Source organism: Eretmochelys imbricata, chromosome 9 (assembly GCF_965152235.1).
Source record: "Eretmochelys imbricata isolate rEreImb1 chromosome 9, rEreImb1.hap1, whole genome shotgun sequence".
In the NCBI taxonomy this organism is placed as follows: Eukaryota; Metazoa; Chordata; order Testudines; family Cheloniidae; genus Eretmochelys; species Eretmochelys imbricata.
The window spans coordinates 74,199,662-74,215,394 of record NC_135580.1 but is presented as its reverse complement, the minus strand read 5'-3'; the positions used below and the strand labels follow the sequence as shown (position 1 = coordinate 74,215,394).

The 15,733-nt window shown below is 45.1% G+C and overlaps 1 protein-coding gene across 1 annotated transcript in view; it reads left to right on the top strand.

The window, feature by feature from the left end:
* LOC144270092 (connector enhancer of kinase suppressor of ras 2-like) overlaps positions 1–15,733 on the top strand; it is a 470,860-nt gene that overhangs the window by 223,510 nt on the left and 231,617 nt on the right. The window lies entirely within an intron of this gene.

Genomic DNA, 15,733 nt, shown 5'->3' with positions numbered 1-15,733 from the left:
TTTTATAAATGGCTGTTTTAGCTAGGGCTAGGAGGAGGTTAACCAGGAGATCTTGCGATTTTGTGGGGCCACGGATGGGGAGTGTGTAGATAAAAAGGTGAGGGGAAAAGTATAGTCAAAAGCGTAATAAAATATTTGTGAGGAGCGGGAAAAGGGGCTGCAGCCTGGCATACTCTATATATACGTGCGCCAGGGTTTCCCTCACGTTGCAAAAAGGGCAAGTTTCTGGGATGGGGGTGAACCGCGTCAAAAACATGCCCGTGCTCACAGCTCTGAAGGAGCCGCCAACTAATGTCCCCGACGGGCCTCGGGACCAAGGTGGAATACAGGCTGGCCCACCGGGGTTGCTCACCCTCTAACGGTGGCAGGAGGTCCCGCCACTTTGTATCGGGGCGGAACACCAGGGTGTGGGCGTGAAGGGTGTGAAGCATGAGTGTGTATAGATATTTCCGTGGCGCAGTTTGGAAGCTGACCGGCTGCAGTTCATGCAGCCGGCTCGCAGTGAAAGGGTGAGGGGTTTGTTGGGATCTACGGGGTAGGGGCCCAATTGAAAGGTCCAGCGGGCCTGGGGTAGAGGGTAGGCGGGGTGCGCGCTCACGCAGGGCTCGGTTGAGATAAGCCCGAGCAGCGGGCATCAAGGCGGCCTTCACCTCCTGAAGTATGCGCCGGGGGGTATGAGGTCTGGAGAGCCCCATGCACCGAGCAAGCGTCAGGGGATCCAGCCAGTCTCCCCGGTTGTAGTCCAGGAGGTCTCCGACTCTCGTGACTTTCTCCAGGACCAAACTCTGGCGCACCGAGCGGGACTCTGCCACCTGCACACGGAGCTGGGGGTTGAGTAGCAGAGGCTCCGCGAGGAGATCTGCTCCCACGGCGGCCGCCACGGACCTGGTCGTTGAAAACAGTTTCCAGGTCTGGAGGAGGTCCTGGTAGAAGACCGGCAGCCCGGAGAGGTCTCGCAGAAAACCTCTTGGACAGAGATAAAAGAGCTGCTGGTCGTATTGGAGCCCTTGGAAGCGGCGCAGGAAGGCGTGCGCCAGTATGTACCACGTTGAACTACCTGCACTATAAAGGAGCCTCTGCAGGGCCTGGAGGCGGAAGACACAGACCTGAGCGTGCAGACACTTCAGGCCCTGCCCTCTTTCCTTCAGGGGTAGATGAAGAACCCCAACAGGGGCCCAGTGCATTCCTGACCAAAAGAACTCTAGAATCAATGTCTGGAGGTCGGTCAGGAAACCCGGGGCCGGGACCAGGGTGTTGAGCTGGTACCAGAGCTTGGACAGGACTAGTTGATCAAGCACCAGTGCTCTCCCTCGGAGGGAGAGACATCGGAGTAGCCTCGTCCATTTCCGGAGCCGCTGTATCACCCCGCCTTCTAAATTTTGCCACTTCTCCGGCGGAGAAGGGTGCGTGGCAGAAAGGTAAACGCCTAGGTAGAGCAGTGGACCCACACTCCACCGAATGGTCTGAAGCGCGGGTGGGAGGGAGCTCACCCGCCGCCAGTCCCCCACCGCCAAGCCAGAGCTCTTGACCCAGTTGACTCGGGCGGAGGAGGCTGCCGAATAGATGGCCTGGCAAGCCTCCACCTGCGCCAAGTCGCCCGGGTCCTGGACCACGAGGAGCACGTCATCGGCGTACGCTGACAGAACCAGCCGCAGCTCCGGCTCCCGTAGCACCAACCCTGTCAACCTCCTTCGGAGGAGACAGAGGAAGGGCTCGATCGCCAGAGCGTACAGCTGGCCCAAGAGGGGGCACCCTTGCTGTACTCCTCACCTGAAGCTGACCGGTTCGGTCAGGGTCCTGTTGAGCCTAACCAGACACTACGCGGAAGCGTACAGCACCCAGAAAAAACTCACAAACTGAGGTCCGAATCCAAACGCCTGCAGAGTGCCCAGGAGGTACCTACGGTCCACTCTATCGAACGCCTTCTCCTGATCAAGCGACAGGAGGGCGAACGACAGACCATCTCTCCGCCCAAGTTCCAAAAGGTCTCGGACTAGAAATAGGTTGTCAAAAATGCTGCCGCCCGGGTCAGTATAGGTCTGGGCTGGGTGGATCACGTCTGCCATCACGGACCCTAGCCGCAGTGAGATTGCTTTCGCTACGCCCCCCCACCGCTACGGATGGTGGGGTGGCCGTGACGGTTGTAGTAGTGTTGGGGGGGGGCACCGATGGATCGGGGGCAGTTCCGTGCCACACCCCCGTACCTCTACAAATGCAGTTAAGACACAGTCAAACTCCCCCCACATGAGAGTACAGTTCAAAAGTTACTCAGTCTTATGGCCCCCTCCATGATGATTTGTAGCTTCCCTGGGCGATGTCTTTGTCAGCTGTCTTCTCTCCCAGGCTTTGTGGAGCATTCCAGAAATGCCAAGCAGATAAGAAGCGATTAATTACGGGTCCACAAAAACAGCAAACGGCTGGGTCTGGGGGCTTCCACTCCCCTCCTCCGGGGAGCGGGTCGGCAGTCCTCCCCACCTCCTCCGGGGGTTGCAGCTGAAGCAGTAGCAGCGTCCAAGGGCAGGCGTGGGGGGGGCTGGCAGGCAAGCTGGCAGCCGACCAGCACTCGAACGGCAGCAAAGAAAAACAGCAAAAAAAAAACAAAAAAAAAACCCCGAAGAAAAAGCGTCTGGCCTGGTCGGGGGGCGGGGGGAACTAAAGCAGGGGCAAAAATCAAGGAAAGCCCAGGCCAGAGGGCAGCAGGAGAGTGTTAGAAGGGAGCCTTCTTCCCTGTAGAGGGAAGAAAGTTTGCTATAAATTAATTAAAGCACCTGAAGCCAATTAAAGCACCTAAAGCCAGTCACATGATAAAAACTCCCTGCTTCAATCGGACAAGAGGAGGAGTTGAAGCAGAGTGGATTGGTGTTGGAGCAGAGAGCAGTTTGGAGGGAAGCAGAGGAGAGTTTGGAGAAGTGCTGTGGTGGGCTAAGAAGACCAAGACCCTAGGTAAAGGGACACCTGGTTTGTGCAGAGAGAGGGCAGGAAGCCCCACAAGCTGAAGGGCAGGAGAGGGAAGTAGCCCGGGGAAGGAACCACTAGTTCTAGTGGTTTACTGCTATCCCTAGGACCCCTGAGCTGGGACCCGGAGTAGAGGGTGGGCCCAGGTCCCACCCTCTCCACTTCCCTCCTCTGCGACACTAGTTGGGCAATTAATACCTCAGTTCAGGGGCAAGAAAACAGTGCCCTTAAACCCCTGCCCCCCCAAAAGAGAAGGTGCGAGACCCATCATAGTAGTGCCGGCAATTTGCCACACGGTATCCAGAAGCCATTCCTTTAAGAAACCCCACATCCAAGGCAATAGCAAAAGAACTACTCCAGGTTTTTTCCAGAGTGGGCATCCCTAAGGAGATCCTGACAGATCAAGGAACCCCTTTCATGTCAAAATTAATAAAAGACTTACGTACCCTACTCCGCATCCAGGCCATACAGACCTCAGTCTACCATCCACAAACAGATGGACTGGTCGAGCAGTTTAACCATACCCTTAAAAGTATGATCCAGAAGGTGGTATCTCAGGATGGAAAAGACTGGGATACCCTTCTACCATATCTAATGTTTGCTATACGGGAAGTCCCCCAGGCGTCCACTGGTTTCTCTCCCTTTGAACTACTATACGGATGCCACCCATGTGGAATATTTGATATTGCCAAGGAAGATTGGGAAGAACAACCCAACACAGGAAAGAATGTCACTGAAGACATGACACAGATGAGAGCGCGAATAACTCGAGTAACCCTTATGGTATGAGAACATATGGAAAAAGCACAAGAGGCCCAGCAGACATATTACAACCGTCGGGCGAAAGTACTGAGATTTCAGCCAGGGGAACGGGTGATGGTGCTAGTGCCGACAGCAGAAAGCAAACTCCTAGCCAGCTGGCATGGACCATATGAGGTAGTGGAAGCCACTGGGGAGGTGGACTATAAGGTCAGACTACCAGACCGCCGAAGGCCAGAGCAAATCTACCACATCAACTTACTGAAGCCCTGGCGTGACTGAGAGACGTGCCTAGTCATTCGGGGAGCTCCACTCCAGACAGATGACCCAAAGGGGAAGGTGAAGATATCTCCTGAGTTAACTCCAGAAAAACGAACAGAGGTCATTGATATGATCCAACGGAACCAGGACGTGTTCTGTGCACAGCCAGGCCATACGACACTGGTCCAACATCATATTGTCACCAGGCCCGGAGTAAGGGTGATGATAAGACCGTACCTGGTACTGGAAGCTAAAAGGGAAGAAATTAGGACAGACATGAAGAAGATTCTGGAACTTGGGGTTATTGAAGAATCCCAGAGACAGTGGTCCAGCCCTATCGTCCTAGTCCCCAAGCCTGACGGCACCCTGAGGTTTTGCAGCAACTTCCTGAAGTTGAGTGAAGTATCCCAATTCGATGCTTATCCGATACCACGCATTGACGAGCTAGTTGATCAGTTCGGCAAGGCCCGATACCTAACCACCCTAGACCTGACCAAAGGATATTGGCAAATTCCCCTGACTGAGAATGCCAAGGAAAAGACTGCCTTCTCTACACCCGATGGCCTGTTCCAATATACTGTCCTCCCTTTTGGACTCCATGGGGCTCCTGCAACATTCCAACGACTTATGGACAAATTGCTGTGACCCCGTGCCAAGTATGCCGCCGCCTATCTAGATGACATAGTGATCCATAGCCCTGACTGGGAAACACACCTAGGAAAAATAGAAGTGGTGCTAAATGCCCTGCGGAAGGCCAGCCTCACTGCCAACCCTCTCAAGTGTGTGATAGGACAGCTGAGGCCAGATACCTCGGGTATGTAGTAGGGAGAGGTTTGGTGAAACCCCAATGGAATAAAGTGGAGGCAATACTAGGTTGGCCACGAACAGTCTGCAAAAAGCAGGTCAGAGCATTTCTAGGGATAGTAGGATACTATCGGAGATTCATCCCTCATTTTGCCACAAGAGCAGGGCCATTGACTGATTTGATAAAGGCTTAGGGCCCCGAGATAGTAGAGTGGACTGATGCAGCAGAAGGAGCATTTGTAGATTTAAGGACAGCCCTTTGCTGCCATCCAATACTCATAGTCCCAGACTTCGAGAAGGAATTCATCCTACAAACAGATGCCTCAGAGGTAGGGCTAGGAGCTGTCCTTTCGCAGATGGTAGGCGAGGAGGAACACCCTATCTTGTACCTCATCCGGAAACTCCTCTCCCGAGAACAAAAGTATGCCGTTGTTGAAAAGGAATGTCTGACGGTAAAATGGGCTATGGAGACTCTCCGCTACTGCCTACTGGGATGGCAGTTTACCCTCGTGACAGACCACGCCCCGCTCCAGTGGATGCACAGAAACGAGGAGAAGAACGCAAGAGTGACTAGGTGGTTCCTATCCCTGCAGCCCTTCCATTTCCAGATACAGCATAGGGCCGGAAGCCAACACGGCAACGCTGATGGCCTATCACGACAGCACTGCCTCTCGTCCCAAGTAGCCCAACCCCATAGTGTTGAGCGGGGGGGGGGGCGGCATGTGGGGGCCATGGCACTGAGAGTGAATTGGCATGAGAGTGAATTGGTGTTGGAGCAGAGAGCAGTTTGGAGGAGTTGAAGCAGAGGAGAGTTCAGAGAAGTGCTGTGGTGGGCTAAGAAGACCAAGACCCTAGGTAAAGGGACACCTGGTTTGTGCAGAGGGAGGGCAGGAAGCCCCACAAGCTGAAGGGCAGGAGAGGGAAGTAGCCCAGGGGAAGGAACCACTAGTTCTAGTGGTTTACCGCTATCCCTAGGGGCCCTGAGCTGGGACCCGGAGTAGGGGGTGGGCCCAGGTCCCTCTCTCTCCACTCCCCTCCTCTAGGACACGAGTGGGGCAGTAAATACCCCAGTTCAGGGGCAAGAAACGGTGCCCTGAAACACACACCCTCCCAAACCCCCCAAGAAGAGAGAGCGCAAGACCCATTATAGTAGTGCCGGCAATTTGCCACAATATATATTGGTGTGTGTGTGCACGCGTGTGGTTTAAGACCTTAATCTTGTAAAGAGCTCTCCCCAGACAGATCCATTTACCTATGCAAAGCTCTCTGCAAGTTCAGGGCCTAAAATTTTAGTGGAGCTGCTTCGATACTACGGCGATGTTCCATCTAGATTACTGATGGATACATAGTGAAGAGGATTTGGTTAGGTTTGCATCATTGTTGTCTTCAAATAATACAGAAGTTATTAGACCTCAAATAATAGAGCAAGCATATCAATAAACCCTTCCAGCTGGGTTACTTTATTCACCTTTCTCTCCCTTTTTTTTAATGCTTCTGCTTTATTTTTGGTGGCAGGTTTCCCTCTCTCTGCTGGATCTGCCTCTTTAATTGAAGTTGAAACTTGTTCATAGAGAAGAACCACTTAGCAAACCATGGTGGTGTGTCTTTCCTGAGGGTTGGAATATGTTGTATACCCTCTTCCCATTTGAAAAACTCTATATTTTTTTAATAAGTTTAACCATTAAACTACTACATTCATTTCAATGTTCTGTGCTCTAAGAAACATTTTGTTTGGAGTTTTTCATAGGATTTTCCCTTGATGAAACTGGATGTACTAAAATCTATCACTATGCTGGCATGAGTAGTCACATATCATCTGTATTCACCTAGGTAGAAAAATTAGTACAAATTGTAGTTATTAACTAATGTTGTAGAAGAAAGCCGTACATACAGCAACCTGAGCTGTAAGATGTGAAATATCTTGGTAAATTATCTAATGTTTACCATCCAAGTCCAAAATGATGGGAGAAAATCTCTGATACGTGTTGCTGCTTCATCTTCAAGTGAGGCACATCCTTTAAGAAAGAGAAGTTTAGGAGCAAACTAACCTTTGTATAAAGCACATTGCTGTCTCTTGGGGAATTGCAGCTTAAAGTGCAGGCTTTTGCAAAGCGATGCCAACAAGCTTTCACTGTCTTCATTAGCTTTTAATGTTTTGGGAGACAAATCCATGAGGAAGATGGAGGTAGATGTAAAAGAAGCACGAAGATGGAGATTTCACAGTTAAGGGAGATTTTTGGGGGGTGTTATTTTTCAGCATAGAAATAAAAGGAGCATTTTCACTGGAAATGTATCTAGTTCACAACAGTTGTTTCTGTATTTTTATGTAAAACCACGTTAATGTGCATCCCATTGTACAGTCAAGAAATTAATAGCATCAGGCCAATTTCAGTCTTCCTTGGATGGTTCATAAAACATTTAGGAAGTATTTTTAAATTTTTTAGGAGGAACATGTATAGCTAGCTATGCAGAGATGACACAGTTGTACTTTTTAGTACAGAAGGTCAAAATGATCTTTTTATTTTCAGTAAACATTATATTTAATAATATGACTATCAACCGCCTAAGGGAGAAGAATTATTTACAGCAAGGTGCTTGATTGAGGTGTGAAAAGCTGAAAGAATTCGTAATACTTTGAGTAATGAAGTAAGAAGGCTGAAGGTTGCTATCACAATCATTTTGAAAAATAATTCGGTAACCTCTCTGGACATAGTCAGGAATGCAGGGTAAATGAGGAATTAGTGTGCAAGAGTTTTCTATGCCTGCTGTTTTCATTCTGCTTGATGAACAAGAATTCTTGTGATTGAATTAGAACACACCCTTCTTTCCTTCCCCTGAAGTTTCCCTCTTCTGTGTCCTTGAAGATCCCCTTTTCCAAACCCCTAAAGATTCTGATTCCCTCTCTTTCTCCTCTTAGTCCCATGAGCTCCTCACCTCTCTTTTTCTTCCCTGCCTTTCAAAAGTCTAGTTCACCTCTGTGTGCCCACAGAAGGGGAAAGAGACTGGTGTGCAAGAACAGAAGATGGACACGGAAGTTGGGTGGTTCAGAGGGGAATTCATAGGAAAGACACAACTGCGTTGGAGACACAGAAGAAGGAGTTATAGTGATAAGATCATTAGAGTACTTAACTTGGTGCGCATACCATGGTGAATACAGTTATGTTTTCTTTAGTTTAAAATATAGTGTAATATGGTGTAATGAACTAAAGTGGTTAATGGGCTTTATTTGGGAGTGCAGGAGGTATTGGAGGACATGAGCACCTGGGCATGGAAAGAGAATGGACAGCAGTGCAATGGAGGAGTTGAATAGAGGAAAAGCAAGGGATGGGGCAGAGATGGAGTGAGGATAGTGAGGGAAGGGTGTGAGCAGGGTGAAGGAAAGTGAGAGGCAGATGGAGAATAAGGGAGGTAGGAATTGGGAGAGAAAGAAAAGGAAGCTGTGAAAGAGGCACTTGTTTGAGTCCAAGAAGAGAACAGCCAAGAACAGATCTATTCTGATATTAGGAGGCTGATGTCAATATCAAAAGGTTGATTCCTGCCTCTGATCAGCCTACGATGTATGCCTCCATCGCTCACTTTCAAAAAAGCACCTTTGTGTTTCTCCCACACTGGCGATCACCTTTGGAAGAAGTTCCCCATAATCATCCACAAAACTAATTCACTATCCTCCTTCAAAACTCTCCTTTGCCATGAGGCCTACAAAATGCTTGACAACAGGTAGGCTGTTGGTGTGTGGAGTCCACCGCCTAGCATACTGCCCAGTATTGTTTCAGTGTTCTCTTGTACTCTCCCGTTGTTTGTCTGTATCCATTTGTTGTCTCTTGTCATCTACTTAGGCTGTAAATTCTTTGGGGCAGGGAGAAAAGGAGTACTTGTGGCACCTTAGAGACTAAAAAATTTATTTGAGCATAAGCTTTCATGAGCTACAGCTCACTTCATTGGATGCATTCAGTGGATAATACAGTGGGGAGATTTATATACATAGAGAACATGAAACAATGGGTGTTACCATACAGACTGTAACCAGAGTGATCACTTAAGGTGAGCTATTACTAGCAGGAGAGTGGGGAGGGGAGGGAGGAACCTTTTGTGGTGATAATCAAGGTGGGCCATTTCCAGCAGTTGACAAGAACGTCTGAGGAACAGTGGGGAGTGGGAGGGGGGGATAAACATGGGGAAATAGTTTTACTTTGTGCAATGACCCATCCACTCCCAGTCTCTATTCAAGCCTAAGTTAATTGTATCCAGTTTGCAAATTAATTCCAATTCAGCAGTCTCTCGTTGGAGTCTGTTTTTGAAGTTTTTTTGTTGAAGAATTGCCAATTTTAGGTCTGTAATCGAGTGACCAGAGAGATTGAAGTGTTCTCCAACTGGTTTTTGAATGTTATAATCCTTGACGTCTGATTTGTGTCCATTTATTCTTTTACGTAGAGACTGTCCAGTTTGGCCAACGTACATGGCAGACGGGCATTGCTGGCACATGATGGCATATATCGCATTGATAGATGTGCAGGTGAACGAGCCTCTGATAGTGTGGCTGATGTGATTAGGCCCTATGATGGTGTCCCCTGAATAGGTATGTGGACACAGTTGGCAATGGGCTTTGTTGCAAGGATAGGTTCCTGGGTTAGTGGTTCTGTTGTGTGGTGTGTGGTTGCTGATGAGTATTTGCTTCAGGTTGGGGAGCTGTCTGTAAGCAAGGACTGGCCTATCTCCCAAGATCTGTGAGAGTGATGAGTCGTCCTTCAGGATAGGTTGTAAATCCTTGATGATGCGTTGGAGAGGTTTTAGTTGGGGGCTGAAGGTGACGGCTAGTGGCGTTCTGTTATTTTCTTTGTTGGGCCTGTCCTGTAGTAGGTGACTTCTGGGTACTCTTCTGGCTCTGTCAGTCTGTTTCTTCGCTTCAGCAGGTGGGTATTGTAGTTGTAAGAATGCTTGATAGAGATCTTGTAGGTGTTTGCCTCTGTCTGAGGGGTTGGAGCAAATGCAGGGACTATCTTTTTGTTCTGTGATTGTACTGCGCCTCACACAATAGAGTCCTGGTCCAGGCCTAGGCTCCTAGGCAGTATGGTAATACAAATAATACCTAATAATTATGCTGAAATCAAAACAAACACAAGCTATACAGGGTTTTCGTGGCCATAATATAGACCATTAAGCTTATCCCAGGCCCAACTTGCTTTTCATTGTGGAAAAGGCAGAATAAACTGACTTTGTGTAAGAGAACTATGTGAGGTTTTGGGGGATAGGTTTTTTACCCAGTGTGTAAACAGAGCCTGGGTTAACTCAGCAGTCCTCTGCAGCCACTTCTGCATCCCCTGTTATGAAATGGGGGCTATGATACCTCTGTGCTATCTATATAGAGGATTAGTGGACATTTGGATATACATAATCATGTACGCAGCAGCCCTTCATGGAACTCCTGTGAAATACCTCTCCTCACTGGCCATTGCAACTGGAATGAAACTCAGTTCCATTGTGTACAGTGGCTGTGGATTTCCCCTGCAAGCCTGCTGTTCAGCCACCTGCTCCCAATGTAGCCCTTATTATGATGGATGAATTTTCAACCTATGTGCCTAACACATGTGTGAGCTAGCACTCGTAAGCCCTAGCGATGCAGCCAAGGTGGATAAGTGGAGAAATAGGACTGTTCCTAGTGCTGTTCAGCTGAAATCATCAGACTTCTCATTTCTGTAGTTTGGGCCATGGCCTGTACCAGTGTATACTTCTAATGTGGCAAATGTCCTAATTCACATAAAATATTTGATATTTCTCCTATTGTTCTGATGCAGTTCCTTTCTCTGATTTATTTTCAGTTAATTCAGTGCATCTGTATGTATTGTTTCACTGTTGTTTCAATATGATCATTCAAGTCAGTGGTTTCTAGTCAAGTATTGTACTGACTTAAAAAAAATCCCTCGTTAGTTAAAATTCCTCAGTGATCCTGTTCTTTCATGTCTCTTTATTCTTTATGACTTGGTGTTTGGTTTGTGAAGCTTGGCTCAGATTTTTTGTTTTTTTTTAAAAGAGTCTGCCTTTCCGAGTTTAAACTGCGAACCAATTTTCTGTGTCTTCTGGTTTATGATAAACATAATAGCACTGAGATGGCTTCTCAAAGCGTTTCCTGTTAGTGATATGCTGTTGGTGGCTGAATGTAGTGCACATTGTCTTTCATGTTCAGAAACTAACTTTGTAGTGAATGAAAATAAATCATTTGTATATTTCCTTATTAAAGATTTTTTAACAAAAATATACTTTTGAAGGGGAAAAGTGTTTCTGATTAAACAAGGCACAAGCTCTTTAAAAAGAAAAATTGTCAGTAGACCAAGTGAAAACCATAAATATTTTAGAGGCTAATTTCCAATTTGCAAACTGCTGTGTTGCTAGCATAAGGAAGCAGGACACCACTAAGAGTTAGTTCTTTATTTCTGCTAAAAAATGTTTCATGAAATAAAGCAATTTCAAAGACCTTTATTCCCATCATTTCAGTAAATTGATTTATCATCCCTTTTGAAGGGATCATTGACCCCAAAGCCACAATTTAATTTTAAAAGATAATAAATAACTCGGCTTTTTCAAAGTCAGAAAAAGAACTTAAAAGGAACAAGAGCCAAATCTTAACTTTTACAGCTAATGTTAATTGAAATCTAACAAATTGGGAACAACAGTATTTCTGTCTCTTCCATATCCACCTCCTATTCATTGTGGGTGTAGCAATTTAATGCACAATGACTTTATGGTCTAGAAATGGAGATGAAATACCCTGTACCTGCAAATGTCCTAAAAGCTCTTACGAGTGACCCAATAAGTAGACTAATAATACTGTTACCCATTTTGATTTGAGTAGTTAGCCAAAATCCAGGATCTAGCACAATGGTTCTCAGCCAGGGGTACGTGTACCTCTGGGGGCATGCAGAGATCTTCCAAAGGGTATTTTAAACTCATTTAGATATTTGCCTTGTTTTACAACAGGCTACATAAAAAGCACTAGCGAAGTCAGTACAAGCTAAAATTTCATACAGACAATGACTTGTTTATGCTGCTCTATATCAGCATGTGGCCCATCAGGGTAATCCACTGGCGGCCCACGAGACAGTTTGTTTACATTGACCGTCCGCAGGCACGGCTGCCTGCAGTTTCCAGTGGCTGCGATTCGCCGTTCCTGGCCCATGGGAGCTGTGGGAAGCAGTGCGGGCCGCAGGGATGTGCGGGCCACAGGGACATGCAAAAGCTCTCTCGCCTAGCAATTTGTTAGGGTCATGCTACCCAGGGCTTCTCTGGCTGCATCTCAGGCTTTGCTCCTGTCTGTGTGCTTTCGTGGTGCTTCTGCCTCTTTTCTCTCTTACTCACAGCTTCAGTCAAATCAGTCCTCTTCTCTTGCTTTTACATTCAGTCCACAGTAAAACCCTTCCATCCATACAGTTCAGATTCCTGAGCGGCCTTGCATACCGTCTGTGTTTCGGGTGGTGGCTCTTATTGTTTCAGCTATCTTTAAACAAAGTGTAATTTAATTATTTTCTTGGGCGTGTCTTCACTACCGGTTTAAGTTGACCTAAGTTACACTACTCAAGCTACATGAATAATGTAGCTGGAGTCAACGTAGCTTAGGTCAACCTACCCCAGTGTCTTCACTGCACTGCATCAAGGGGAGATGCTCTCTGGTCGACTTCCCTTACTCTTTTTGGAGAGGTGGAGTATCAGGGTCGACCGGAGAGCGCTCTGCCGTTGATTTAGTGGGCCTTCACTAGACCTGCTTAATTGACCCGTGCTTCATCGATTGCAGCAGTGTCAATCTCCCTGTAGTGAAGAATAGCCCCTCATTTTGCCTGAATGGCAGGTGCCTGTTGTATCCACCAGCTCTAGCAAGTTTTTTCCAAACCCTCAACATAACAAGATATAGAAACTGGGATAGTTGAGTACTCCAAGTAATTACTAGATGAATGCCTGCCTAGAGATGGATTACATTTTGCCTCAGCATTCAGAAAATGGGAAGACTGGTGGCCCAGCAGTTAGTGCAGTAAGAAATCATGGTATTCTCTCCTCGGCTGCTATCAACTTGGTATACAAGTTTTTGGTCAAATTTGCTTACAGCCTTTTTCTGTCACCCTTATTAACTCATTGAGTGGCTTCTCATTCCTTTAGTAGTCCCACTGAAACCAGTGCAACTACATGCCGAATAAGCTACTGCCCAGTGTAAGATGCAGAATAAACTCTCTTTCCATTCCACATTTGTAAAATAGAAATATTTACCTACATCTCTCTCCAGGATGTTGTGACCTTAATCCAATAATACTATAAAGTGTTTTAGATCTGAAATATTATATACTAGTGAAAAACAGAAGTCTTAATAAAAACCATAAACTTGTTCTGTCAGTATTTTAACAGTGGGCTCCCATAAATATATCCTCTTTTAGTTTGTCTTTAACCTTGTTTAGCCAGCTGTGCATGTGGCTGCAGAGAGGAAGTGTGAAGGACTGGGATATTAATTCATTTGTCTTCCTACTTAAATCATTTTCTTATAACTACAACCAAAAAAGGAAATACACCATATGACACTCTCTTATTAAGTACACTTCCCTTAAATGATTATTCTTCACTCCTGAAAATTATATCAAGTGTTTTATCAAAAATAACCGTCATAATAATTGCTCATGCCTGTAACTCCCTTGACTGATGAATGGAAATGCCTTTTGTTTATTCACAATAAAAATATAGATTTGATCAGCTTTCACCACACCCTGCAGTAACACTGAAAAGGTGGCCATAGACAGCAATTTTTTAATCCATGTGCTGAATATGTCACTTAAACCATACAATGTCTACCTTAGTTAGTATGTTTAGTTCACAAGAATTTTACTGAGAAAGCCTGTTATGCCTTCCGGTGACATTAGATCAAAGGCCAGCTTTCTCAGGGAGAAAGGATTGGGATTTCAGTGATGTTTGAAACTCTGTATAAATTATGGATTTTCACATTTTCTGAACTCTTGGCTGCTATATACCATTACTCTCACTGAGGTCCAAGAGCATGTGACTGTCAACACCTGAAGCATGCAATGGTAAGGAGGGTATGGTAAAATAGGGCAATTTTAAATTGTTGAATGCCAATTAATTTTATTTTAAAAATACTGAAAATTTAGCAAAGCAAGGAATGGTAAACCAGCTCTTACTAATTGTTTCTCTAACTGCCAACTCAGGGGTGTGACTCTTAGTATTTTAGTGATGGGTTCTTTTCTGTTCCTGTTCCACCTCCTGGGACATCATGATTGAGATCAAGAAAAATAATTACAATTAACAGCCCAGGCTATTTTAGTATTAAAGAAAGAAAAAGAAAACGTTAAAAAAAAACACAACACAAATGACAAACTGCTTACTTCCATTACAATGTCTTCTGTACATCTCTCTGTGCAGAGCTTTTTAACAGGGTTTATACTTCTGAGAGTGGGCCTGCATTTGCTGGGGCACTTTTCTTTTGTTAAATGGAGACCAAGGTCTTATTTCCCAAAATTATTGGGAAGCCAGTCTTAGCCTGTCCCTTAGATAACTTAAAATATTTATGAATGGGCAAAATACTTTTGTTTAAGGAAAGGTGGCTCTTGTTGGTTATTTACAAGAACAACCAGACAGTTTATAATTCGGCAAAGCTATTTAATTAAATTCTATGAAATGGAAGAAAATATCTAAATCAATAACTTGGAAGAAGCCATTCGCCATTTAAGGAGCTGTCTTAAAACAGGCCAATTAAGGAATATTAAGAATTTTTAATCAAATTAGTTAATTTACCAATATTTAACTTTCTATCATCTCTCCAAGAATACATGCTCTAATCATTTGGTGATTAACAGGAGATTAACATATTTTAAGTTAATTTTATTTCAATATTCCCATAAAATTATTACAAGAGCTTTTAAATCTAATCTTTAAACATTTTACTATTTACATAGGAATGATATTAGGAGCTCTATTAGGAATTGTGTGTTTATAGAACGTCTTTGCAAGTATGCGTTTCATAAAGGTATTTGCCATTTCAACATTTAAGAAATAAAAGGTTTAAAACATTTCCAACTACACGTGTCCTCAGCGCTTTTCTGGATGAAGTTTTTAGAGTTATTAGACGTTATTATTTCAACAAGGATATTCTTAGTGTTTTTTAGTAGGTTTACTGAGAAGTTTTTCTGGGAAAGTGAAAAAAGCTCACTTTACTTCTAGATTTACTGCTCTGATAACACAACACTACATTCCTTTTCATAATCAGGGCTCTTCTGAAAATAGCCCATCCCACCTCTTTGTTTTAATTTATGTATTTAATTCAGAAGATCTGGGTCACAACATGCTGGTTTTCTTTGTAGTTTTAGTCTAGTTTTAATGGTAGAATTAATCTTGTTTCTGTTTTAGGCCCTGATTCAGTAAAGCTCTTACACGGGTGCTCAAGTCCCTCATTATTTCTCAGAGGACTGAGGCACATACTTAGAACTCACTGGAGTCCCAGTGCTCTGTCCAATCCAGAGCCTGAGTCTATATTTGCTTTATTGTAAACTGCTGGGTTACACTGAAATAAAGATTATGGTCCAGCCCAAAGCAACCAAAGTTATGACAATTAAGGATATTTCATCTTGAAGGTCTAGACTGAAGTAGATGAACTGCTCTTAAATAAGTTTAAGAAAATCACCTATCAAGGCCATTATCCATCACTGAAGAACAGAGTCAAACGCTCGAAGGATACCTCTAATTTCAAATCACCCTTGTCAAATGAAAGGGGCAAATTTATTGATATTTCAGGTTTCATACTGGCTGCAAACCTAAAATTTCAGTGGATTGTTTATTTGGCTAGTTACTTTGTTTTCTTGGCTATATTTCTGGTGCTCTCCAACATTTTTGGATAACTATTGATTTAACAATGCAAGACCTCAGCTGTACCTGCTGGTGCCTGGCACCTTCCATTCAGCTGTGTGCACTC